The 26,042-nt window shown below is 48.2% G+C and overlaps 1 protein-coding gene across 1 annotated transcript in view; it reads left to right on the top strand.

Moving 5' to 3' along the window:
• LOC144151405 (NADPH oxidase 4-like) overlaps positions 1 to 26,042 on the top strand; it is a 162,797-nt gene that overhangs the window by 68,115 nt on the left and 68,640 nt on the right. The window lies entirely within an intron of this gene.

The following is a 26,042-nucleotide window of genomic DNA, read 5'->3' as shown; positions in this document are numbered from 1 at the left end:
CCTCTGTTTTTCCGCTATTGCCAAGTGGCTGAAATATTCTCATATGTATATAAGGTCCATATGTATACTGAAGGAAGGATGGTGGTAAAACGAATATTTGGTGGCAAAGCTCGTTTGAGAGACCCAGAGTTCAAACCCGGACGGGGAAGCGAAAAAAAATTACTATGGGCAATTAATTCTGCTTACTTGATTGGAACATGAGAGCTTAGCGATGCTTATTAAGAACTCATTTTCGGCTGCATCGGGTTTGCTTCCTTTTCTTTGCTTTTTTTTCTTCGTTTTGCTGCGCGAGTTATTTCATAAACGACACAAGCGCACGCCATAGCAACCCAAATATATCGGTTCTTCGCTGCTGTTGTACTCCCGTGCCCCCACGTTTAGGTGTCACGGGACACGCAGTAGTCTACAACTTCTCTGGTGATGGGGAAGTATATCGCCACAACGTATAGCCCTACTTGTCGCTTCATCCTTGCTTTCAGCGACCTCGCCTCCCTGCAACGACTTCGCGAAGAAGTACGAGATATTTACAAGGCCTACGCGGATTACAAGAAGGTAGATCAGCATGGAAGCGGGACTGGACTGCGTAAAGAGACAATTAGCTGCATTTCGAGTCCCATTTGTTTCTCATTCGTTATTATAACCTTGTTTTTTAGATTATTCGTTCTGTGTCTTGAATCACTGCGGAAAATGCTGTTGTATGTACTGTGCTTAAGGTCGTTCATGTTACAGCAGGCAGGAGCCTCGTCAAGCTGGCGTTAGGTGGCTTTTTCTCCCGCCTCCTCGTGTACCAAAAAACGTGAAATAAATGAAACGTTGAAATTAAATGAAATGAATGAAACAAGATGACCCCTTCTGTGTACTGCGCCTGATTCGAAGTTAATTGTAAAATGCTAGTGAAAGTAGCGCCCTCGTTTGCTTCTTATTTCAGTCGGTCCTGCACCGTTTTTCACCGACCCCTATATTGTGCGAAACTTTTGCTTGAAGAACCAATGCTCAAAGGCTCAAATTAAAATTTTGTCCGTCCCCACTTTGCTGTTTCCCCACTCAGCATTCAAATCTTCTAGTAGTCGCCGTTACATCCTTGTTTACTGTCTTTGCGCTACCTTTAAACGCTACGGCTTCGGAAGGGCGAATCAAAATTCGCCCTTCCGAATGGGTTTAGATGGATTTAGGTTGATTTAGATGGATAGGATAAGATTAAAACCGAATCAGCAGAATCGTTTTTTTTTTCGCTGGGGAGGAGGGGGGGAGGGGGGGGGGCGAACCTCCCCAGGAAACACCGGAGGGGTCTGGGGCCCCGAGTTCCCCCGTAGTATCCGCCTATGCGTAGGACGGAGCGGAGCCTGCTACAGCGTCTTGTTTGCGTTCTACACCCTTCAGGAAATGGCTCGGCGTGTTCCCAGTCGAGCAGCAAACAGCCTTCCCGCTTTTTCGTGTCGGCTTGAAACCAAGTCAAGGACAGCGTGCCGCGATGCCTAGATTTCGTAAACGCCTATTTCGCGATCTACGAAAAGTGGTTTCATTCAAGCCAGTTATGTCTATTTTAGTTAAATTGGATTTATCTGACTCGCGCACGACTGTCAACACCGTTATCCAAGGAAGTGGGGCGCTATACAACTGGCCCTGAAAGAACGGCTCTTTATGGTAACTTTTTCCTTGTTGAAATATAAAGGATCGACATGCACGCGGTGGGGCTGTCGAGGCCCCAGGCAAATTAACAATAGTATATCAAGGGATTTTCGCTTGACGTTGTGTCTTGAAGAATTCGTTTATTACAACATTTTTATACTGAGAGCTTTCAATTACATTTTCTGCGGGACTCTTCATTGCGTCTAGACCAGCTAGTGCGGTTAGTTCCAGGCTGTATGGGAAGGGACAGCGGCAACCCCCTTCACTTCTGTAAGTAGCAGCCCTCTGCCATCCACTAGGGTGATGAACAGAAAAATGATAGATATCTTTAAGACAATAGTGACAAGCAGATATTAAATGAATATGTGTTTCACTGTACCAGTAACCTGCCACCAAACTTCGTCTTCACACAGTTCTTTTTTTTAAAGAAAGAATATAGACCGTAGAGTTATAGATGTCTCCGACGTTTACCTTGTACGCACGGTGGTAGTTCGTACGCAACACCGAGGTGGATCACGGATAAAGTGGGCAGTCTCTTACTTATCAGGAATAAAAGGGTTGGCATGCTTTCGGGGCCGGTATCTGGGTCACAGTGTTTCAAATTTCTCGCTGTGAACGGTCTACAAAATTATGCGTATTCTTATCCCGCCGCATTGGAATCTAGGGGTGTGGTCGGTAGTTTCAGGAGCAAGATCGCAATAACGTGCCGCATAAAAAGTGTGCGCACTTAGCAGCCTGCTTTATAAGTCACCAAGGCAACAAAATGGACTCACCAGGACACGCCGGGATAGCAGAGAATACAGAGGCGTGCTCACTAACAGTTCGCACAGACAAAAGAAATGCAAAGAAGGCGACCGGACGAGAGCGCGTCCTGTCTCATTCTTTGCCTTTTTCCTTTGTCTGTGCGCACTGTTAGTGAGAATTAATCAGTACCAACTCGCCCACTTGTCTGTTTTTCTGAATGCAGAGACGGGTAGGGTATCGAGAGGCTACATTACTAACCGAGCTCCCGTAGCACCCACGCGAGACCGTACGGAACGCTCGGCCACACTGGCATATTACCGAGGGATCAGAAAGAGATACTCTCGGCGACACGAATCTCTGACGAAGGCAGAAGCCACTGATTGGAGACAGCTCGAGAAAATAAATTTCCTAACCTAGCTCTTTTCAGTAAAATGTTCCGGACACAATACGAATGCGCCTGGCCATGGTCCAGTCGAAATCCCACGCTGTATCACACAATTTTGGAATGCTAGGACACCACGGCTGTTCTAGAAATCAGAAACCTTAGCCTGGAACAATGGAAGGCGCTACTGTCCAGCGACCCGTGCCAAGAACGGTTCGATCTCAAGCGGCATGCACGCGATTGGAGATTTGGACCAAGGGCAACATCCCTACTCAATCATCCGGGAGCGGGAACCTGATAGCAGAAGACCGCGGAAGAGCACTGCCCAGCCCTGCTAAGTGGAAATACAATAAACGTTTTCCAGTCCTGCAAGATATGGGACACTAAGACAACTGATGGGCTCTTGGAGGTCAACGTAACGGTCCCCCGCACAGGGCAGGGCCATAGACAAATGCAAGGGGTATTTGGAAGGTGTCGAGAACAGACAACTCTAGTGGTGATGAAAATGTAAAGAGATTACAGTAAGTTTCTGTGCCATGCATTAATGTATAATCATGCAATGCTTCACTAAGGTAGTCCTGTAAAAAAACTTGCGAGCAGGCATGCGTCCGCGTCCTTGCTTGCTTCGCTGCAAATACCGTCAAAAGACGGTAGTCTTCTGCCGCCTCTGACACGTAACTGTCTTGCCTCTCTGTCACGCCCACCTCTCACTCTGTTCCCCTCCTGCCTCGGTGTTCCCTTGACAAGCGCAATGGAAGTTTGCTTAATTTTATTCGATTTTCCCGCGTTTTCACTCCTGCGGCGCCATCTATTGGGACCTTTTGTTCCTTTTGCAAGACATAGGCCCAAGGCTCCAGCACGAGCGCTTTTTGTACTTTAGATTAAAAGATTGGTTTTAGAACGTTTGTCTTGCTTGCTAGCAAAAACAAATAACGCTAACATCGGTTTCAAATTAAAAGAACACTGCTAGTGTCAGTTATGTATTGATGTTCTGCCTGAAATTTCCCTAATGTTCTGTTATTGCTTACAAATTCTAACACTATGCAGTGTGCTATCAGATTAACAGGTTATATTGGTTTGGCTATGTAGTCGCCTCGTTTAAGCGTTCTTGTAATCTTCGTCCGGGCGGCCGAATCTAGAGACGGACGGACGGACGGGCAGGCTGAGCGACAGACAGGCAGACAGACGGATGGACGGTCGGACGGACGGACGGACGGGTAGCCGTGACGACAAAAAACCCCTTTGTTCAATTTGAAAGAACTAGCCTTTGGTAGATCACTCATCTTCACCACAGCCACGAAAAATGTTTCTTAACTAAAAAATGGTACAAATCTTAACCAATTATCCAGTTTATCGCTACAATAACTTAATTTGGGATGCCCGCAGGGGCGCCTTGCGTTTCAAGGTGACGGTAGTGGCGACACCGCGGACCCCGAGCCCATGTGGGTTGGACCGACCCACGCCCTCGGCTGTGCGTGGCTTTGCCGTGTCCGGGGAAAAGGGCATCCTGGTGGTTGAGCCAAAACCAGGGTTGTTTTGGACCTTCATGGCCCCCTGGCAGAGGCAACACACCACTTCGGCCCCCGCTTCTCGTAGACGGTGCCCCCAGTCTGACCCGACCTGGGGGGAATCAGCCAGTCGCCTTTTCCTGTCCTCTTCTTCATTCTTTTCCTTTCCTATCGTCTTTCCTAACCCTGTCCTGTCATCTCCTTTCTCCTTTGTTTCCATGCTTCTCCAGGCGGCGAGGGTTAACCCTGTGCAAAGACATCACTCTTGATTTCAAGCATAGGGTTATAGTGGCAAGGTACGGTTAGCGTGTGCTGATAAAGCCACGTTCCCTTGTTGGGCTCGGTGGTGGGCGACCGGCCTTGCCACCGAACACATACTTGTTGTATGGCATCTTCAAATCCCTTTTCTATGAATCGCTCTCTTAAAAGGGGGCGCACCGAGGCAACCACCTTCGAATTTTTTCTCTCAAAGAAGCAAGAGTGTTTTCCACGCTTTCACGTGATGCACTCGGAAAATGAGAACACAACAATGAGAAAGATGTCACCATTTCTTGTGTCCAAATGTCTGTCGAACCTCATTGGGGCTGGCTACAAGGCACAAAAGATGTCCAATGGCGACCTGCTGATTGAAGTTAAAGATAAGACTCAATGTGACAAGCTCCTCAAAGTTGACAAAATTGGTGACACCGCTGTTACTGTCAGTCCTCACCGCTCCATGAACACCGTGCGTGGTGTTATAAGTAAAGCAGACCTCCTAGACCTTACTGAAAATGAACTCCTCGAAGGCTTCCATGAGCAAAATGTCATCAAAGTTCAGCGGATAGTCATCCGCCGTGAAAACAAAGAAATCCCTACCAAACACATTGTTCTCACCTTTGGCACAACGGTTCTCCCGGAGACCGTAGAAGCTGGCTACGTGAAAATCCGAGTCAGACCTTACATCCCCAACCCGCGCCGGTGCTATACTTGCCAGAAATTCGGCCACGGATCACAGAGTTGCAGGGGTAAGCAGACATGTGCAAAATGCAGCAAGACCGACCATGTGTCGGAAAGCTGCACTGCCCCACCACACTGTGTCAACTGCAGCGGTGACCATGCTGCATACTCACGCTGATGCCAGCAATGGAAAAAAGAAAAAGAAATCATTGCGTTGAAAGTAAAAGAAAACATCTCTTACCCCGAAGCACGCAGGCGTCTTGCCATCACGCATAAGATAGCATACGCCGACGTGGCGCGTCAGGGGGCGGCGCCACGTGCGGCAACCGTCCAATCAGGGACCTCGTTGAGAGGGCCTGAGGAGACATCTTCAGCCCCCCAGGTGCAAACAGCGACACCTGCTGCACCTCAAGGAAACGGTGGCCCGAAAATGGCCAATGTGTCAGCTGCAGCCTCGCGGTCTGCACAGCTGACTAACACCACTGAGACGGTTGTAACCTCACAGGAGAACCGGAGGCCAGCCAAGGCCCCAGGTCTCAAACCGTCAACAAAGAAGCCTTCTTTGGAGGCTATGGACACAAGTGAGCCATCCTCTGCGTCAATCACGCCTAAGGATCGCCACAAACCACTGGAGCGTACGAACTCCCAGGAACTGATAAAAAAAAGCAGAGCTCCCTAAGGTGTCTCCTACTGGAAAAGGCTCTGGCAGCTAACAAGCTGAGCCTGTCTTTAGTAACAAACTTCTCAATACTAGCAATGGCTTTTTGTAGTGTACTGCAGTGGAACTGCAGGGGGCTTCTGAAAAACTTGGATGATGTTAAAGAGCTGCTCTGGGAGCATGCACCTCTGGCAGTGTGTCTCCAAGAAACCCACTTAAGCAGCAAACACACCGACTTTTTACCCCAGTACATCACATACAGAAAGGACAGGCAAAACACCAACCAACCATCGGGTGGTGTGGCTATTATCCTTCAAAGGTCAACCACAGCTAAGGAAGTTAAACTCAGGACTGAACTAGAGGCTGTAGCTGTGAGAGTTATATGGTTGCAGCGACTAATAACAATTTGCTCCATTTACATTCCCCCAGACAAGCGACTACAGAAATCTGAATTTGAAAATCTAATGGACCAGCTCCCAGAGCCGTACATAATAGCAGCAGACTACAATGCCCATCATCCTCTCTGGGGCTGTGAAAACTACGATTCAAGAGAGCGAATGATAGAAAAATTACTAGTCTCCACTGGAGCTTGCATATTGAACAAAAAGAAGTCCACATACTTTAGTCCCCCGCACAAAACATCCTCATCAGTTGACTTAGCGCTCTGCACTGCTACTCTCTTCCCACTACTGGACTGGCACGTCCTGGATGACCCTTATGGAAGCGACCACTTTCCAATCGTGCTGAAAGAAAAGGTAGTGTCGGCACATGGGCAGAGCAGTGTACCACGATGGAGGATGGGGTCTGCGGACTGGAAAAAGTTTCGACAGCTCACCTGTCTTCCACGTGACTATCTAGATTCACTGGACATCGACAGCGCACTTTCCTTTATCGAAAAGCACATAATTGAAGCAGCTAGTGAATGTATCCCACAAAGTTCTGGTAATCCAAAAAGAAATCCGATTCCTTGGTGGAATGAGGACTGCCAAAGTGCTAGGAAAAAACAAAATGCAGCATGGCGCCTTTTCCGTAACTCTCCCACGACTGAAAACTACATAAACTTCAAACGCATCAAATCCCAATCGAGGAGAGTGAGACGGATAGCAAAAAGTGAGAGTTGGGAGAAGTTCATAGAGGGCATTAACTCTTACACCGACCAAAATAAAGTATGGAATAGGATACGCAAACTGCAAGGGCAGCAGACTTGCCCCCGCCCTCTAGTTGATAATACTGGTGGCACTCTGGAAGATCAGGCGGATGCATTGGGAGCATACTTTGAGTCGGTTTCTAGTGCAGCGCACTACTCAGCCAAGTTTCTTAAATTGAAACGTAGAGAAGAAAAACTGCAACTTCACCGTAAATCACCTCCAAGTGAGGCATATAATTCTGAGTTTTCTATTGCTGAGTTCGAAGCTTGCCTAAACACACTTGGTAAAGCAGCACCTGGACCTGATAATATTCACTATGAAATGATCAAGAACTTGCACCCAGAAACTCAACTTGCATTACTATCACTTTTTAATAGGATCTGGAACAACGGATATATCCCTCCAAGGCTGAAAGAGGCCATTGTTGTTCCAGTATTGAAGGAAGGGAAGGACCCAGCAGTTGCATCGAGCTACAGACCTATAGCGCTGACTAGCTGTTTGTGCAAAGTATTTGAAAAAATGATCAACCGAAGATTAATGCATTTTCTAGAAGCAAACAGGCTCCTGGATCCATTCCAGTGTGGCTTTCGAGAACAAAAATCCACGCTTGACCAACTTGTGCGCTTGGAGTCCCAAATAAGATATGCGTTCCCGCATAAACAGTACTTTCTGTCCGTATTCTTTGACCTTGAAAAGGCCTATGATATTACTTGGCGGTTTGGTATATTGAGAGATCTTTGTGCCCTTGGGATACAAGGAAATATGCTAAAAACAATTGAAAGCTACCTCTCTGATAGGACATTTCGTGTAAGGATAGGCAGTACTCTGTCTAAACCATTCACACAAGAGACAGGGGTGCCGCAGGGAGGTGTGCTGAGCTGCACACTTTTCATTGTGAAAATGAATTCCCTACGCACTGTACTTCCGCCAACCATGTTTTACTCAGTGTATGTTGACGATGTGCAGATCGGCTTCAAGTCCTGCAATCTCTCTTTTTGTGAACGCCAAATTCAGCTGTCAGTGAATAAGCTCTCCAAATGGGCAGATGAGAATGGCTTCAAGTTTAACCCCTCTAAAAGTGCGTGTGTACTGTTCTCGAAAAAAAGGGGCATTGCCCCTGCACCCGAAATCTACTTAAATGGACAGCTGATTCCTGTTAAAACAGAACATAAGTTTCTCGGATTGATTTTCGACTCGAGACTCTCGTTCACCCCCCACCTGAAGCATCTGAAACTGAAGTGTTTGAAGGCAATGAATGTGCTCAAGATACTAGCACACCTGAAATGGGGCACTGACAAGAAGTGTCTCTACTACACCTGTACAAAAGTCTTGTTTTGTCCCGCCTAGATTATGGATGTGTAGTTTATGGGTCAGCCTCTAGCACTGCACTGAAAATGCTTGATCCTATCCACAATCTGGGCATCAGGTTGGCCACAGGGGCCTTCTGCACTAGTCCAGTACTGAGCCTCTATGCTGAATCAGAATGTTGGTCTCTGGAGTACCAGCGAACTTTTATTGGTATTATTTATGCCCTGAAGGTTACGTCACAGCCCGAGCACCCATGTGACTCCCTGATTAGAGATAACTCAAGAATGCTGCTCTTTTCAAATCGACCTTCCTTAGCTCAACCATTTCCACTGCTGACCAATTCCATCTCTACAAAACTATTCATCTCGTTTGATGACACCCTCAAAATGACCCCAGATGAATGCGTGGCACCCTGGGATACAAGCATCATATCATGTGACACCTCATTTAGACAAGTAGACAGGAAAGGCTCACTATTGGAAGTCAAACAGCACTTTGCATACCTCCAAGACAAGTACAAGGCTGCTCAGTTTTTCACTGATGCATCGAAAACCAAATCGGCTGTGGCCTGTGCAGTTGTTGGACAGCATCTGTCAATAGCAAAAACAATGCATAAAAACACAACCATATTTACAGCAGAAGCACACGGAGTATATCTGGCTGTGGACCACATTATCACAAGCAAAACACAAAAGTCTGTTATCTTCACAGACTCACTCAGCGTTGTCACGGCCCTGTCCACAGGAAAGGGCACCAAGAATCCCACATTTACTGCCCTTCTTAAAGCTTTGTACAAAGCACACCAACTAAATTTAGAAAGTATAGTGTGCTGGGTTCCTGGCCATTGTGGCATAGCTGGCAACGAGAAAGCCGGCCAGGCTGCCGCCAGAGCAGCTGAAAGAACCAGTATTGACATCATGCAAGCACCTTACCTGGATATGAAACCAGCAGTAAAACACATACTCCTTCAGCTCTGGCAGAAAGAATGGGATGGAGAAGTAAACAACAAGCTTCACTTGGTACAACCTATAATCGGCCGATCAGCTGCCAGGGAAAAAAACAGGGCCTTTGAGGTCTGGCGATGCAGACTACGAATAGGACACACACATGGCACGCATTCCTACCTCCTGACTGGTGACCAGCCGCCAAACTGTGCCAGATGTGGCGAGGGTGTTTCAGTCCTCCATGTTTTGGTTGAGTGCTCGGCCATGGAACCAGAAAGGAGACGCTATTTCCCGGAAATGTACCGTAAGAATATGCCATGGCACATTGCAATGTTTTTATCAGACTGTCCTGTGTTCGAGTTAAGCAGAGTTTTAGAATAGCTTGATGATATCGATTTTTTAAAGCAGGTTTGTTTTAGAAAGTAGCATTCTCGTCCACCTCATTACCTTGTTCATCCGTAGGGTTCTAATTACCATGACCCTATACACCGTTAGCTCATTCCATGCCTCATCACACTCCTCACTCATCTTTTGGATCCGGCCCTTTACACCGAAGTAATTTTATGCACTATTTGCACTCATTTCATCAGCACATTTTTACCTCATCGTAGCAATGGCGCTCTTGGCCTTAGATGCCCTTGCGCCAAAAAACCCCACCAGAAGAAGAAAGAAGAACTTAATTTGGGATGGCACTAAAAATATGTTTATTAGTGTGGTCCTCATTCCGATAAAGTAAGAAAACGTTTGGCCAAAGCTCTCTATCGGAGAATTACTGTGTGGGTCGTACTTTCCGCAGCTGTGTCGTATTAGCAGCGATTTCTATTTAGGCAACCGCTTTCTCGCTAACATACCCTCAGTACAATATCCGAAGAAGTATTCATTAAAAAGCTTTGCGAAAAAGAGCTCACACCCCACACATCATTCAAAAATGGACAAAGGCCTTCACAAAATCCACACTCCGACATTGTCTCTTCTGTAATACGAACATTAAGGCTAACCTTCACCACTTAATATGTATTTGCCCATTTTTCAATGCACATAGTCCAGACAACACCCGACACGTTGATTAAAACACAATACACAAAGAAGCATCAAATAAGTCCTAATTACAAGAAACGCGCAAATTCGCAGCAGCCAGAAGTAGTCGGTCGCGAGTAGTGGACGAAGGACGACCCCGGCGAAGACTCCGAGCTGTCAGTGAATAGGAGAAAAAGTGTTTGGAGTTGAAGCAACCCGTGTAATACCCTACCTCATAACCCATACCCTCCCCCCCCCCCCCACAAATGGCTTTAGTCCTCCTTTCCCCAAATAAATGCTTTACTACCACAATTTTGGCAAACGTGAGGGGTTCACATTAACCGGCCGAACGAGGACGTGGGCACGAGTTTTGCGATGTTTTTCTTTTGTGTGTGTTGCGTTCGGCGCCGCAGGTGAAACCGCGAGGTTGTTGTTGTAATTCTGTATTTCAAAGGGAAGGCCATGCGACCATAATAAGAGAAGAGGGGGAAGAGGCAAGGAGGAGTAGCCGAGTAGCACAAATGGTGTGTCCCTGAACGCCATAGATGAAATCACTGCCGTGAGCAGAGACAGGCTAGGGTTGGGATCATGTCAGTGCAGTAAAGTCAACTGTTACGACCAGGGTAGGCCCCAGTTTACACTAATCTCGAGAGACCACTCTCTTGGCCGAACACCCCTAGGGCTGTGAGAAAATTAGCGTCTTCGAAGACAGGGGGGGGGGGGGGGGGGGCGGGTCATCTTGAGAGGTATCACGTGGCAAAGCGTTGACGAGTATTGGGCGGTACAAGTAAAATGCGACGCAGTGCCATATTAAGTGGTTGAGAGTGGCGAACACTGACGTTTGGCAGCAGGGGCAGTAAGAAGGTGGAGATCTTGCCGGGTGAATCTATTTTCTTATGATGTGGGGTATGAGGCCTCCGTTAGCAATACTTTTGTAGATGAAGATTTCCGCAGAGCGAGGCATCGCAGGAGCCAGAGCCAGATAGCCAGTGGGAGTAACGGACGCAAGGCGTACCTTCCGAGCATGGCGTGGGCGGTCAAGTTGAAGGCGAGGGTCAGGACATGGGCGCGACGCGTCTTCGTCCAGTGGAGGGGTACTAGCGCGACACTCCCTTGCTGCATCGTGTGCAGCCTGGTTGCCCCATCCGAGTCCGTGTGACCCGGCACCCATGCCAATTGGGCAGTGGTCCCATTGCGAGCCAGATTGGCGATCATGTGCTGTATTTCGTGCACAGTTGGGTGATCACTGAAGGGCTTGCGGAGTTCTTGAAGTTCCTGATGGGAGTCCGTGAGGATTCGAAAACGTGGAGGGGGCGGAGTTGCAATACTGTAGGTCAGATGAGCCAATGCGCTGAGGATGCTCTGAAGTTCTGCTTCTAAGGGAGACGAGTGGTATCCTGGTCGAATGACAGAGCCGTCCAGGTCCGGTCGAGTTTGGCAGCGCCAGGCCAGACCCACCTGGGAAGGCGAAAGGCTGGCGTCCGTGTAAATGTCCACTTCTTCCGGCAATTTTGTCGGCAGGACGCGCTGAAGGGCTTTCTCACGAGAAACTGGTCGGGTATGGGGGATACCAGTTCGCTGGGGACTTCTGGTACAGGTGGGAGTGACCAAGGGGGTGGCGGGGGTGAGGCCGAGGGAAGTGTCGGAAGATTGCGCAAGTCCCAGGCGGAGAGTGCAGCCCCCTGTGGTGTTAATGTCCGCCGAAGGTCATGTTATCCGAGAGTTTCCGCGAGGAGCTCTTCCATGGGAGGCATAGGAGCAGTCCGTTCAAGAGCATCGAATGCCCGGGAAGTCCAGTGATGGTGCGGAGCATGGCCCGATAAAGGACCGCTGAATGTTTCTTATGACTCGAGGATAGGCTGTAGGCCGGAGCGCCATAAGTGAGACGACCGACCGCTACCGCCCGACAGAGCGTTAGGCTCGCTGATTGGTGAGCACTACCGAATTTGTTTGAGAGGCGAGGTATTATGGTATACCATTGGCTTCCAATTTTTTCGCAGTTATCTTATCCACTGTCGAGCGCTGTTGGTGCTGGCGAGGGGGAGTCCGAGCAAGCGAATATGACCACAGTGTGAGGAAATGGGTGTGTCGCCGATGTAGACGGTATGATGCATTCTAGTGGGTGGTTAGTGCTGACCGTGGACCAGGAGAAATTCGGTCTTTTTGGGTGCTAACGCAAGGCCGAGAGTTGGAAGAGTAGTGGAAAGGCTGTTCACCGCCGCCTGCAAATTTGTTGCCATGTTCTCCGTGCAGTCATAGTCGGCGGCCTCACGCCATACCTTGAGGTCGTCAGCATAGATAGCAAAACAAGCTGCAGTGTCCCGTTCTAGGATGCGGGCAACGCGTGCCATGGCCAAATTGAAAAGTACGGGTCCAAGGATAGAACCCTGTGGAACGCCCCTATCTAAATAAAAGGTCTTGGGGCTCCATCCTGGATGCGTGCTGTGGAGCCGAATCTGTCTATTTTCTAAAAAATTCCGAATCCAGTTTTGGGTCCTTTGGCTTGGAAAGGTTATAGCGAGCTCTTCAAGAATCGCTGCCTGACTAACATTGGCAAAGGCTTTCCGCACGTGGAAAGTGAGGGCATAATCTGGATTACCAGCTCGTGACGTACGGTTCAGAGCGCGTCGTAGTAGCTAAAGCAATCGTGAGTACCGAGGTGAAGACGGAAGCCAGTCTGGGACGGACGGAACCACGGGTGTACATATTCCAAATAATACTGAAGGCGGTTGTTGATCAGGCGTTCAATAAGTTTACAGATGGTGGGTGTAAGAGAAATTGGCCGGAGGGTAGTCAGCACAGAAAGGTCTTTGTTTGGCTTCGGTATTCGGTGAACCAGTGTCAGTTTGAGTTCGTCCGGAACGTCACCAGAGGCCCAGTAAGTGTTAATCATGTTTAGCAGTACTAGGTGTGCAGACTCATTCAAGTTACGCAGCTGCTGCCATGTCATGCCATCATGACCAGGGGCAGAGTGAGGTTTGCACTGGTGAAGAGCTGCCGTAACCTCGCCCATGGTGAATGGGACGTCGAGATCCTAATCCACGTCCAGGACCCTGATAACCGGCAGTGGAGGGTGGGGGCTGCGAGAGGCATGAGAGAAAAAAGTCGTTATCAGCCGATTGTCCGCTGGGGGTCCCGTAGAGTGAGGGAAGCGAATAGCGGAGGTTTTCCCTTGCGCTTGCCTGAAAAGCTCCGAAACGTGCTCCACAGCTTGTAAAGGCCGAGCTTTACCGAGCTTAGCACACAGACTATGCCAATGCTCGTTGGAAAGGGAGGGCTGGTATTGTAGGATGTTTTGGTACTGACGACGAATCCGGATCAGGTCTCGGTGACTTTTGCCGCTGGTTAGATAGCGAGTCGTGAGGGTTTGCACGCGCTTCCAGAGGTTGGTAAGGTGAGCGTCCAGTGCGGGTATTGAAAAGTCGCATAGGATTTCCTCTGTAGCGTGTGCTTTCGCAGAGTGTATGGCAGCAGTGAACTGCGGTAGGGTTGCATTCTGAGGGATACAGAGGGCGGTTCAAAATGTTTGCCAATCAATGTGCGAAAGGTATTGGCGAGTGCGGAAGCGCTTGCCTCGGAGAGTGAGAGGTATAGGATAATGGTCACTACCCCAAGTGGTGCTATAGGGGCTCCACGTGCGAATCACTCCTGTAGTGGCAATGGTTAGGTCAGACGAAGTGTTTTTCTGCCGTCGATGAAGACCCACGTGGGTGGCTAACGTAGGTGCATTAAGAAGAGAGAGACCGCAACCGTCAATCACCTCCTCAAGGCACGAGCCTCGACCATCGGTAGAGTCATATCCCAACGTAGTGCTTTTCGTATTAAAGACCCCGCCGATGATAATTGGAGTGTGAGGATACTGCAAGACAAGGGGGCGTAACCAATTATAGTTAATACATTTCTGAGAGCCGTTGACTGGGCGGTACTACAGAGACGCTGCGAGTAGTGGTTTCCCATCAGGTGGTGGGCGCACCTGCACTATAACCACTTCGTGATCCTTGGAGCATTGGCCCGGGACGGACACCCTGCAGCAACCAAGGTCTGACCGCACTAAAACAGCCGCTTGTACCACCACTGGTGGTTGGGTGGGAGATGGGACTTTGCCTTGGTTAGTTATTGACGGCTCCGAATAAATTGTGTAGCCTCTAATTTTTGGCATGGATCTGGTTTCTTCAAGAAGGATGAGAACAGGCAGAATTTGCGGTACTAGACTTGAAAGAATGGGAGCCGATTTATAAAAAGGCGATAGTTCCACTGCGAAACACAGAGAGACCGCTTCATTGTCCAAGGGTACTGCGGGGAGTAATCTTTCGGGTCGGTGGGTCCGCTTCATTTGGAACACGGGGAAGTGTTTGGATGAAGCTCATCATGGCCGTAGTTTGCTGAGCATACTGTTGTGTGAAAGTCCGGAGCTTGTCCATGTCAGCCAACCCAGCGCGGCGTTCTTGCTGGGTGTCTGCGCGAAAAACTTTCAGCACTTGCAATATATTGTTCGTTTCACTACCCTTTGCGAGGTAGCGGTACGCTTGACGCTAGTACTACGGCTCTTCCGTTGCTTCGGCATCGAGGGTAGGGGGTTACGGAGGGCCGACGTTTCAGGTGTAGTCGTCGATACAGTTGGGGGGGGGGGGGGGGGTGAGTACTAACAGCTGAGGTTGCTGAAGCTGTTGAGCTAGATAGAGCTGTTTGGGCGGGCACGGTATGGGTATGGGACCCTTGGCGGTATACTGCAAATTCAGCCTTGAGCTGCGCATTCTCTTCACGAAGCAGGTGGAGTTCAGAATGAAGGCTATCAAGTTGGGATAGTACGGTTTGCAGTATCGAATCACTTGTTGGTGATAGTGAAGGTGGGGGATCAGCCGTACCGCTAGCTGGGGGAGGCACTCCATCCGCAGTGTTGGTGCTCGAGGTACCATGAGAACGTACACGATCCGCCCAGGATACTCCGTCTTGCACTTTGGAATAAGTACGAAGGGGGGTGGCAGTGCGGGCAGGACACGTGTGGTCCACCGCCAGATGACCATCATTTTTACATGACACACAATAAAGTGTACGCTCGCATGGCTCACCTTCAGCATGACCGCGCCCACATTTGCGGCACACTGGTAGGTGCGGGCAGTACTTCGTCATGTGCCCGATGCTGTGGCATGCGAAGCAGACCATTCTCTTTGGCTGGTAAGGCGGCACTTTAACTATAGCCATGTAATATTTAACCACGTGTGGTATTGTAGGGGAGTCGAAAGTCAAGACTGCTCGATTTGGTTTGCCTATTCCTTGCGCCGCCAAGACGTCCGCTTGCTCGCAGCGGATGCAATTCAAAATTGTTTCATTTGAATCTTGAGGCTCCACTGTGATGACTCCACGTGAAGTGTTGGCACGATTTGGGGAGTGTCTGACCTCTATGGGAAAGGTGACCGTACGGTTATTGGCCTGGAAGGAGAGACTGGTAGTTGCAATGAGGCGGTTTGCGTGCTCTTGGTCGTATAAGGTAATCTGAATGCAGTTTTCAAATCAAATCACGTCTTTATTTATTTTCCTTTGTCACAGAGCATGAGCCAATCACAAAAAGCTGCTGTTTCAAGCAGCTTGACGAGGTGGCTGGCCCAGTACTGGCAGCAATGATCGGCGCAGATTTTAACAGAAAAGTAAAGTGATACATACTCAAACACAGTATACATTTTCATTCGTGTGACCTAATACAGCATACAGATAAAAAACGCAACGAGGAACACAATTGAACTCGCACACGCGAAAATATAATGATAACCGCTATCTTACTATTCGTGATAGCAAAAAAAAAGAAAAAAAGAAGAAAAGAAAACAGAAGAAAAGGATCCCTTCTCTGCAACTTCGTTTTTTCCAGTTGCGAACATCAGTTGAATAAAAGAAACCAAATATAAGAGCGCATCAAAGAAACTTTGACAAAATAGCAATATCAATGTTTTGCGCTTCAAATTTGTTGAGTAGTTGTGGAAGAATGTAAGAGAGTGATTGCATGTCATAATTATTGCGTGGTATCGGTACAAGCCATGTTTCGGTAAAGCGCGTATCATACAATCCCGTTTTCTTCTTTAACTCAGATAGGCCAGCCAAATATGCATCATTATTCTTCACTCGCAGGCAAAATGAACGCGCTAAGTGGTAATCATAAAAATTATTTGCTTTGATTATGCGGTACTGGCGAAATAATTCCGCTGTAGGATCCAAAAACTGCACGTTTGCAATGATTCGCACAACTCTTTTCTGCAACAGATAAAGCGTGTTCAAATTTTTCATAGTAGTCGTTCTCCAGACGAAATGAGCGTATCTAATATGGGGTAGATTTAAAGAATTATACAGAAAAAGTTTTATACGCTCAGGTAAGACAAACCTATGTTTGTTTATTATGCCTACAGTTTGGTAAACCTTTTTACTTATTGCTTCGACATGCTTATCCCAACTAAGAGTACTTGAAAGATGAACCCCTAAGACTTTAAAATATTCCACTACCTCAATGTGTTCAGTACCAAGTGTTATTTTAGGCGAAGTGACAATTTTATTTTTTGGACGAAAAAGAATTGCTTTTGTTTTTGCTAGGTTAATTGTTAGGGCATTTTGTTTTGTCCAGTTTAAGAGCTGGTATAGGCTGCGGTTGGAGATTGTTTCGATTTCGCTAGTACTCCTTCCTGTGACTAAGAGACTGGTGTCGTCTGCGTAACAAATTAACGAAAGTTCAGGCTTTTGGAATAGTGTGTGAAGATCGTTTATGTACACACTGAAAAGCAGTGGCCCTAAATACTTCCCTGAGGGACACCCGTGCTTATGGTTTTTAATTTTGAAGAAAACTCGTTTAACGACACATATCGTTTACGGTTTTTTAAGTAAGACGCAATCAAATTAAGCGCCACGCCATGCACTCCGTAGAACTGCATTTTTTTAATCAAGATACTATGGCTGATTGAGTCGAATGCTTTTGACAAGTCTATATAAATCCCCAGAGTCAAACTGTGGCATCTGAAGCTATGAACAATTATTTCCTTTCGTTTTAGTAGTGCAGTTTCAGTTGAGCAATTTTTTTCTAAAGCCATGTTGAAAGCTGTTTAGAATTGAGTGTTTAGTGAAGAATGTAGTGAAGCGGGAGTGCATCAATTTTTCGGCAACCTTTGAAAATAGGGGCAAGATCGATATGGGCCTGTACTTTTTGAACACGTTTTTATCACCTCCTTTAAAAATTAGAATTACTTTTGCTATTTGCATATTCATCGGAAATGATCCTGCGGATAGGATTAAGTTGATTACATGTGTCAAAGGAGGAGCAATCAAGTCGGCCGCGTACTTAATCGGCTTTATTTGTAGTGTGTCTACATCTGCAGCACTGCTATTTTTCAGATTGATAATTGCGGACATAACTTCTTGCTCATCAGTGGGTGAAAGAAATATCGAGCTCTGGTTTGGTGTTAACTCTTCAATCATTAAGTTATCGTCGGCTGTTGATGTAGAAAATTGGCTTACGAAGAAATCATTAAATAAGTTAGCTAGTTTGTCTTGGGATACCTTTTCACCCTCATAGCAGATGATCAGGTTTTCATTCTTATTTACGAACCGCGGTAGTATAGAGTTTATTTTTTTCCACGTAAGGTCAGAGCGTCCTACATCGTGTGAAAATACGTCGTTGTAGTAAGAAATCTTAGCTTTTCTAATAACTTTCACCAGATTGTTACGCAAGGTTTTGAATTCGCCAAACGCGGCGAGATCTTTAGTGCGAATGAATTTTTTATACAAGCGGTTTTTCAAGCTTATTAGGTATAAGATGGCTTTGCTTATCCAAGGCTTTCGGCAGTGTTTAGTTAAGTACAATGTTTTAACAGGAAATGCGGCCTTGTAAACATTGCAAAATTCATCTATGAAACAATCATACGCTTCGTCTGAGGTAGATTTCGAATATACATTTTCCCATGTAACACTCGCTAAAATATCTCTGAACCGTTGTAGATTCGCTACCGACATATCTCGAAAAACCCTTTTTTCACTGTTATTATTTTGAGACGTCACAGCCGATATAAACATACACACAGGTAGATGGTCACTTACATCGACAGCAATGACATCAGCCTTAATTAAAGAGGGTTCAATATTGGTGACAAAGAATATCGTAGCGGGGCGTAGCGCGTTCGGCCATTTCGGGGGTGGGGGAAAGAGTGCCTAACAGATGTGCGAGGGCATTTTTGGGTATATCGCGCACAATGATTTTTGTGAGTGGTCTCAACAAGAAAACTGCTCGGGGCCTACTTAGCCTGTCCGGGCGAGTTATTGCGGTCTCCCGATTTGGCTTCACTCCAGTCAAGATCTTCCAGGGGCCGTCATTATCAGGATTGCTGCCGTCTTGTTCCATCACTTGAGCGTCTGTGACTTCAGGGGTAGGCTGTAGGGGTAGTTGCAGGGGGGAGGCTGTAGCTCGCGAGAGCGCCAACGGCGGAGAAGCGAGGACCAGTTGAGCGGGGGCCAGCAAAGTGCCACTGGGAGCATGAGGCGCCGATCTCGGAAGTCGTGGATGCTCTGAGGAAGACGGTGGTGCCGCCGCCAACATCATGCGCGAGCACGCAGGAGGAGCAACCGCGAGGTGTCCGAGCACGTGCGAAGGAGCGCCGTCGCAGCCGGCCGCCTCTCTTAGCTGGCGGGCACAGTTCAAGTGGCCAGGAATGCGTCACCGCGTGGTAAGATCCCCTGGAGACGAGCACGAACATGAAGCGGGTCACTTTGCGACACTTTAGAGCACACACTCCAGGGGATAACACCAACTAGTCCGGCACTACCACAGGTCGAAGACGGAGCCTATGGAACACATGTCTAACTTCTTCGAGCGCAGGTGGCGCACCCCACACCGCGAGGAAGAATATTTTCCTGCATATCTTGCTCTTGTTCGGCTTTTCATCTCGCGTGTCCTGAATTCTGTTTTTAACACTCGCAGAGCATTTTACTGCTTTTTTTGTAATTTTCGGGTGAGGGCAGTACGAATAGGCAAACCTCTGTGATCTCGATTGTAATTTCCAGGATTTTCCCATTTCCCTATTAATTTTACTTTTAATAATCTCGTATTATACCCATGCTGCACGTACACGAAAAATGACATTAAGTGCTTTATTCTTCAAGTTTTAACACCATTAAAGGGACACTGAAGTGAATTTGTCAAGCTCCCGTTTTTGCTTGCACTGCGTAGACTGGCTCAAATTAGCACACTTTTCATCGTTTATCCGGTTGACAAATCGGTAATTATTTTACAAAGCGCGAAAGAAGAAAAACTACCATGCGCGGTTTGCGGCTGCCGCACCAACTAAGGCTGTGACGTTGGGAGGAGGGGCGCCCTGATTGGACGACGTCGAAGGTTAGCAATCACACGTTTCGGTTTCGGTTCTGTAAAACATAACCAATGGAGTTGTTGGGTGGGCATTCTCAATATCTCAGTAATCATCGTACCGCGCTTTTGCCATGTTGTCGACTGTAAAATGCACAAGATAAGCCTCCCAGGACGGCTTGTAGTCGTAGCATTCACTAGCCGAGACCTACGCAGTGCATGAACGCCCTCCGCGTACCCGCAGACGCCCAAATGTCATGCGCTTTTCCCCCATATTTGGAGCTTGCCTCCCTCATGCCTGTATCGTAAAAAGCGTGTTCGCACCAGGCCAAGGGTCTGTTCATTCTGGCCTGTGCCCACTGCCTGCAAGCAGTCGGTGCTTATGGCAACAGCAGGCCAACGAGAACTCGCTAGCGCGCCACTGCCAGCCTGCGCGCGTTTTGTGAACTAGTTCGTGTAGCCATGAACGTAGCGGCGCAAAAAAAATGTAAAAAAAAAGGTGAACTCAATATAGAAAACATCGGCGGAAAACAAAAAAGTTAACTTACAAAAAAAAGCACTTACCCGCGGGGATTCGAACTCGTGACTTGCAAAACATTTGCGGTGACACACCTAGCGCCCCAGACCACTGAGCCACGGCGCGGGACGCGAAGGCCTTGCTAATATAGGGTATATATTGTACAACCGGTTTACACTTTTATTTAGTTTTGGCATTTCAAGCAGCTTAGGTGACTATTTGTTGTACTGCGATCGTGCAGTAAGCGTCGCCCGAGTTTCCACAGTAGCTCACGTCTAGCAATTGCATTTCGTAGACGGAAAAGCGTTCGCAGATGCGTAGTCGTGCTGCTGACCGCTGGGCGAACCCGCTGTGGTTGTTCGCCCAGCGCAAAAAAGTGCTTCCCGCGCCCTAGTTTTACGCTGTACGGTAAAAATATCAGTTGATTTTATTTCCTTAGTACCTATATTGACTTCGCTGACTCTTCTCCCGCCTTCAAGAGGCCTTATATTTTCCTACTGGCGTACCAGTCAGCGAAGCGTCGCATGTGCGCTTGTGCAGCGCTTGTGTGAAACGACCTTGACTTGGAGCTAGATACAGTGTACAAACAAACCAAGTAAAGAAAGGCACATTCTTCCATTCGCAAACGTGTCCTGGCTTCGTTTCAACTAAGCGAACGAATTGCGACCAAGCAATTTTTTTTAACCTCCTTGATTGCGACGACCCGCCGGCGGCCGGCGGACGAAACGCTGGGCCGACTGACTCTGTCGGCCGGGGAGCCGTGCAGTAGCGCAGCCGTGGCGCAGCCAATTGCCAGCTCATCCCCTCCTGACGTCACACGAAAACGCCACAGAAAATGGGCGAGCGTAAAGAGAGGAGGACAGCATTTTCGAATTAGTTTTTCTACTAAATAAAATCGCGTAAATGCGCCTAGAGTGGTCGAAACATGGCCTGGGGACTCCGGGCTACAATTTGCGCTAGTAATCCCGCAATGTTTACATATCACTTCAGTGTCCCTTTAATTCGATGCTACACGCCAACGTCTAATGCCATTCTCTGTAATGTCATTTTTGGTTTAAGGAGTTCCGCACAACTCGTTCACCTTCGCGAACGCCTTAAATCTGCCTACTTTCGAACGCGATGAGCACCAAATAAAGCCAATGAAACTCTCAGCACCAGATTGTTGACGCGGCAACATAGCTTGTTGCGACCGGGCGCGGGCACCCGATCCGAGCTCCGTGGCCTCCGACATACGAGTGGTAGCGTGTATGATGCGAGCGGCCAGCCGCTGTTGCAGCCGTGAAGAAGTCCAGAAGCCGTAGGCTAGCGTAACTGTTTACTTCATAGCGAGAGGTGAGCCGAAGCCAAAGAACAATGCCCCGACGGGCGAGGTTACAATACAGGACTCGAGCAGAGCGACAACATCGATTCGCTGCTTTAACAGGAATGGTTTACAACGTTTGGGAGCTCTATTTATACCCGAAAGCGGTAACGGTCAAACGCAACACGCTGGAACACGCACAACACTCTTTCCAGAGTTCGTAAGCCGTTCATAGCCTCGGGCACGTTGAGTCCGAGAGAGGGGAGAGAGGAGGACTCCGTTGCGATCACCGGGGCCTCTGTCCTTGAAGAGCGTGGAGACGAGCCACGCAGGCAGCCGCCGAAGTTCAGCCGCCGTAGGCAGCCGCCGAATGCGCAGAGAGCGAAGCGTCTGACGAGGCTTTGTCGCAACTTGTTGCCGACATGATTGCGCCTGTTTTCGAAGGCGCACGAGTGGCTTCGCCGCACAACCGAGGAGTGATGCGGGGAAGTACAGCGGCGCTGGCCCATTCGTAACAAGCTGAACTTCGAAATAACATGATTTTTTGCGCACAATTGGTGGCGAAGTTTTGAAGAAGACGAAGTTCACTAGAACAGTGGCAAAAGAAAAAAAAACATCGCGTTATTCTTCGTGTTAAATTTTTCGAATTTGGCTACCGCTGGCCGGCGACGGCAGCTGCTGAAGCCACTTTTAGAAACGGCTCAAACCATTAAAAAAAACGCTATGTCTCATAACGTTTTCTTTCTTAAAAAAACAGTTTTGACCCTTTAAAGTGTTTTTCTCTACGTTAAAGACTTCCAAAATATGAGTGAATTTCTCTTTGTGGTCATGATCACCATCATGCCTAACACATTTATGGCTTTGCGTTTTCGCGTGTCGCACGGCCCGCCCAATTGATGTCATCCGTTATCTGAAGGCCTTAAACACCTAATGTCATTTTAAGTGCGAATGCACTTTATAAGCGACCCCAAACCATCCACCGCCGCCGGCGGCGGCGGCGACGGCGTTCGCAGTGCTCCTCTATATTTAAAGGGACCCTGCAACACTTGCCATCGACTACTAGTAATGTATTTTGATATAAAGTCTATTGTCCCAGAAATCTCCTCCCGCAAGAATTATGAAAATCCGTTCACAATTAACGAAACTACGCGCGATGAGAAATCGCGCATAATCGTTCCCTCTCAACTCGACCGCGTACAACGCGACGAAAGCTGCGCGCTCTCTCCCGGAGAGGCAGGGGGCGGCTCGCGGCGTTCTCTTCGGCGGCCTTCGATATATCACATGCCGGGTAGTTTTCTCCTTTTCTCCGCAACGCGGAGAGGCCTATTTCCGGTCTGGTGCCACAAAAAAGCAGGCATGGGTGCCTGCTCGCAAGTGCGCGCTCGGGCTGATAGGGCGTTTTTGAAGCAATAAACGTTTGTAGTCGAGTGGTCCCGTTGAAAGGGAAGTATTGAGCTCATCACTCAAACTCCGCGCGCACTCAAAACACAAAATAAACGGCAAAACTGTGCCTACAGGTTCAGGCATAGAAGAGGTTCGTACACAGCGATGACGACAACGGAAATGGGAGAATCTAGCCGCGAAGTTGACCAGTGACAGCCGATCGGGCAGCCATGGCCTATGTGACGTCCCTCGGGCCATGCATAATGAGGACAACTGAAGAGAGAGCGGTTGGTTTTTCCGCGTCTTTCACATCGATTTGCGCGCTCACCGCTTCACGTGCACGCGTAATATTTGGCTCAGGTATTCCTGGCAGTGTAATCTAAACGTCGCGCATGTTTACTGGCACTGCTCAAAGAGTGTTGCAGGGTCCCTTTAAAAAAGAAACAGCATCCGGCGCCAGGTTTCGATCCGAGGACTTTGCGGGCCGCAGCCCGACGCTCTACCGAATAAGCCACGGACGCGACGCTGATATCGGTGTCAGTAACGTGCCTTATATCTTTAACGCATTCAAACTACGTCGTCAGCGGCGTGCGTTGGCGACTCAGCGGCGTTTTAGTGGCTTGATAACTGCGTGGTGTACACGTGATACTACAAACCCGATGGAAGAGATGGAAGAGAAGGCGGCGAGGCGGTGGGCTGCGGGGGCCGAGCGCAAGCGCCGCAAGCGGGCAGACAACCGTGCATTCGCACTTTCACATTCTCCCCCTCGGGGAAATGCGGGGGAATTTTTTGTGTACGTGTGGCACGGGTGTTAGAATCGTGATATCCCTTGAGTATTTATTTGTCTTCCGAGTCTTTATATTTACTACACGTTTCTATTTTTCTTGTTGCTCGTTAAATCGCAACTCTCTCGACCAATCTTTTTCGCATGCGATGGTGCGCTGTACGCCGTAGCTAACGATTGATACGCGATAAAATGATTGACGAAGCACAAACGACAAGATCAGCAGTATTAGCGATGAAAGCTTAAATCGCACTTGGCTGATCTTCATGTCAAGAGCATGTAGAATCACGACCACAGGTTGCGGAAAGAAAAATGATTGATTGTAGGGTTTAACGCGCCGACGCAACCCAGGCGATGAGGCGCGCCGTAGTGGAGGGCTCCGGATTAATTTAGACCACCTGCGGACCTTTATCGTGCGCCGAAATCTCGCCCACACGCGCGTTTTTTGTTTTTCGCCTCCATCAGAAAAGCGGCCGCCCCATCCGGGAATCGAACCCGCGACCTCGTGTTTAGCAGCGCATCGCCTTAGCCACTGTGCCACCGCGGCGGGTGGGAAATGGGCTTTTGGGCATAAAAACCTACAATTTTAGTGTAATATATAATCCAAGCATGAACCAGATTTCACCTTAACTTTTATGGTTTGTCTTTTATTCAGAATGTACAGGACCATACTGTATTTAATAGGAAGTGCATGGTTGCAGACATTGGTCCTAATAAGATTACTTCAAACAAATACATACAAATTAGTGGCGTTAAATAGTGTGGGTGAGTACGAAATTTAATTCGGGTTGCTATCACGTTATCACTGTCATAAATTTAGAGGGGAACATCCCTACACCAAAATTGCCTATCTACGGCAATCTTTTAGGTCTCCAAAAAATAAAAAGGAGCGCGAAGGACACAGAAAGAGAAACACATGTAGACTGGACGAGTGGCCACTAACAATTAGTTTATCTCGAAGTTTAGCATATAAATGCCGGTACATCCCTGGCATGCCTGCGCACACACATCCCAAAAAAGCCAGCCACATGCGCCGCGACTGATCACGGCGTACAGGTAAAACTCACTCTCCCGCAAACACACCTCCGTCTGATGCGATCTGTGCCCCTCTTTTTTATATGACACGTCTCCAAAGCCCCCGTGCAATGCTGTCTCCGCTGCGGCGCTGCACCTTGAAGTCAAAAATAAAAACACGCACCCACACACTGCGCTTTTATTTCCTGAGTTGAAGGAGCTGGGCCGCAGCACAAGCGCGCCTGTGACGTACCAGCTTTAATATGCTAAGAGTTGTTTCCAAATCAACTAGTTGGCAGTGAGCGCTCGTCCAGTCCACTTGTGTTTCTTTCTCCAGGACCTTCGCGCTCTTTTTTAGTTTTTGAAGCCCGGGAGCAGATTCCCAAACAAAGCATTTTATTAAGCTATCTTTCGGGATCTCGAAGTTTCGGAGTAGGCACGTTCCCCTCATGAGTGGCGCATACGCGGCTGAAAATAATAAGCCAATTGCAAGCGCACAAGCTAAGTTTATTTTAACCGGAGAAATAACTGCTACCTCCGGAAGAAGGAATAACCCATCTAACGTACGTTACTTGAACAAACAGGGGTATTGAATGCATTTTTTTTTTTGGTTTTCGGCTGCCCTAATCTCAGAAAGTTTCATATTTTTCCCCAAAAAGCAGGTCACTTGAGGTACCGGCCACTGCAGCGTGTTATTACCGCGGAACACGCGCGGCCGTTGTATGCAAAGCGCGACGTTTTTGGGACGTGCATCTGGCCTTTCTTACGCCACAGGGCCTGTCCGGGCCCATTTTTAGCGTGCACCTCACATAGGTTTCTCCACAATTTAAGGCTAGTATAGAAAGGAAACGCCCGCGAAAGCGTCTTCTACTCATCTTGTTGCTTTCGAAGATCATATCACCTTTTGGGCATCGAACATAGAGGTACGCGCACATACGGTCCCTCCCTCTTTCATCTTCGCCATGGGCGTTGACCAGAATCCCGCGCCAATTTCCGTGCACAGGCGCGCATTTCAGTGCGGCGCTCGCGTTCGTTGCCTGCCTTTCTATGTATGCCACCTTTCCGTAGGGCGAAACTAGAGAGGAAGAAAGATGACTGAACTCCATAACAAGTGCCTCTCTTTCTCCCTTTCCGCCTTTCTGCAGCGCCCAACATCTGATACTGAGGCCGGCGATTGTATCGATGGTACAGAAATAGGCTTGCACGCCGTCGGCCCGATACGTACGAGGCAATGCGGTTACACAACGAAGTAATCGCAGCTGCCCGTTTTGCCCACGCACACAAGCCCGAACCCGCCTGTCTCTCCTGTCACTACTGATTATTCTCTCGAGGAAGTACGGGAGGATACGGATGTTAAAATTGGGTGACGCAATTCAACTTTGGCAGGGTGCAGTCGTTTGCGTGGCATTCATGAGGAAACCTTGTCGAATACTTTATGC

This window comes from Haemaphysalis longicornis, unplaced genomic scaffold, assembly GCF_048455015.1.
Source record: "Haemaphysalis longicornis isolate Haplotype H1 unplaced genomic scaffold, Haemaphysalis longicornis Haplotype H1 scaffold_9, whole genome shotgun sequence".
Lineage (NCBI taxonomy): Eukaryota > Metazoa > Arthropoda > Arachnida > Ixodida > Ixodidae > Haemaphysalis > Haemaphysalis longicornis.
The sequence above is the reverse complement of the archived record's forward strand: the minus strand, read 5'-3'. Positions and strand labels throughout refer to the sequence as shown.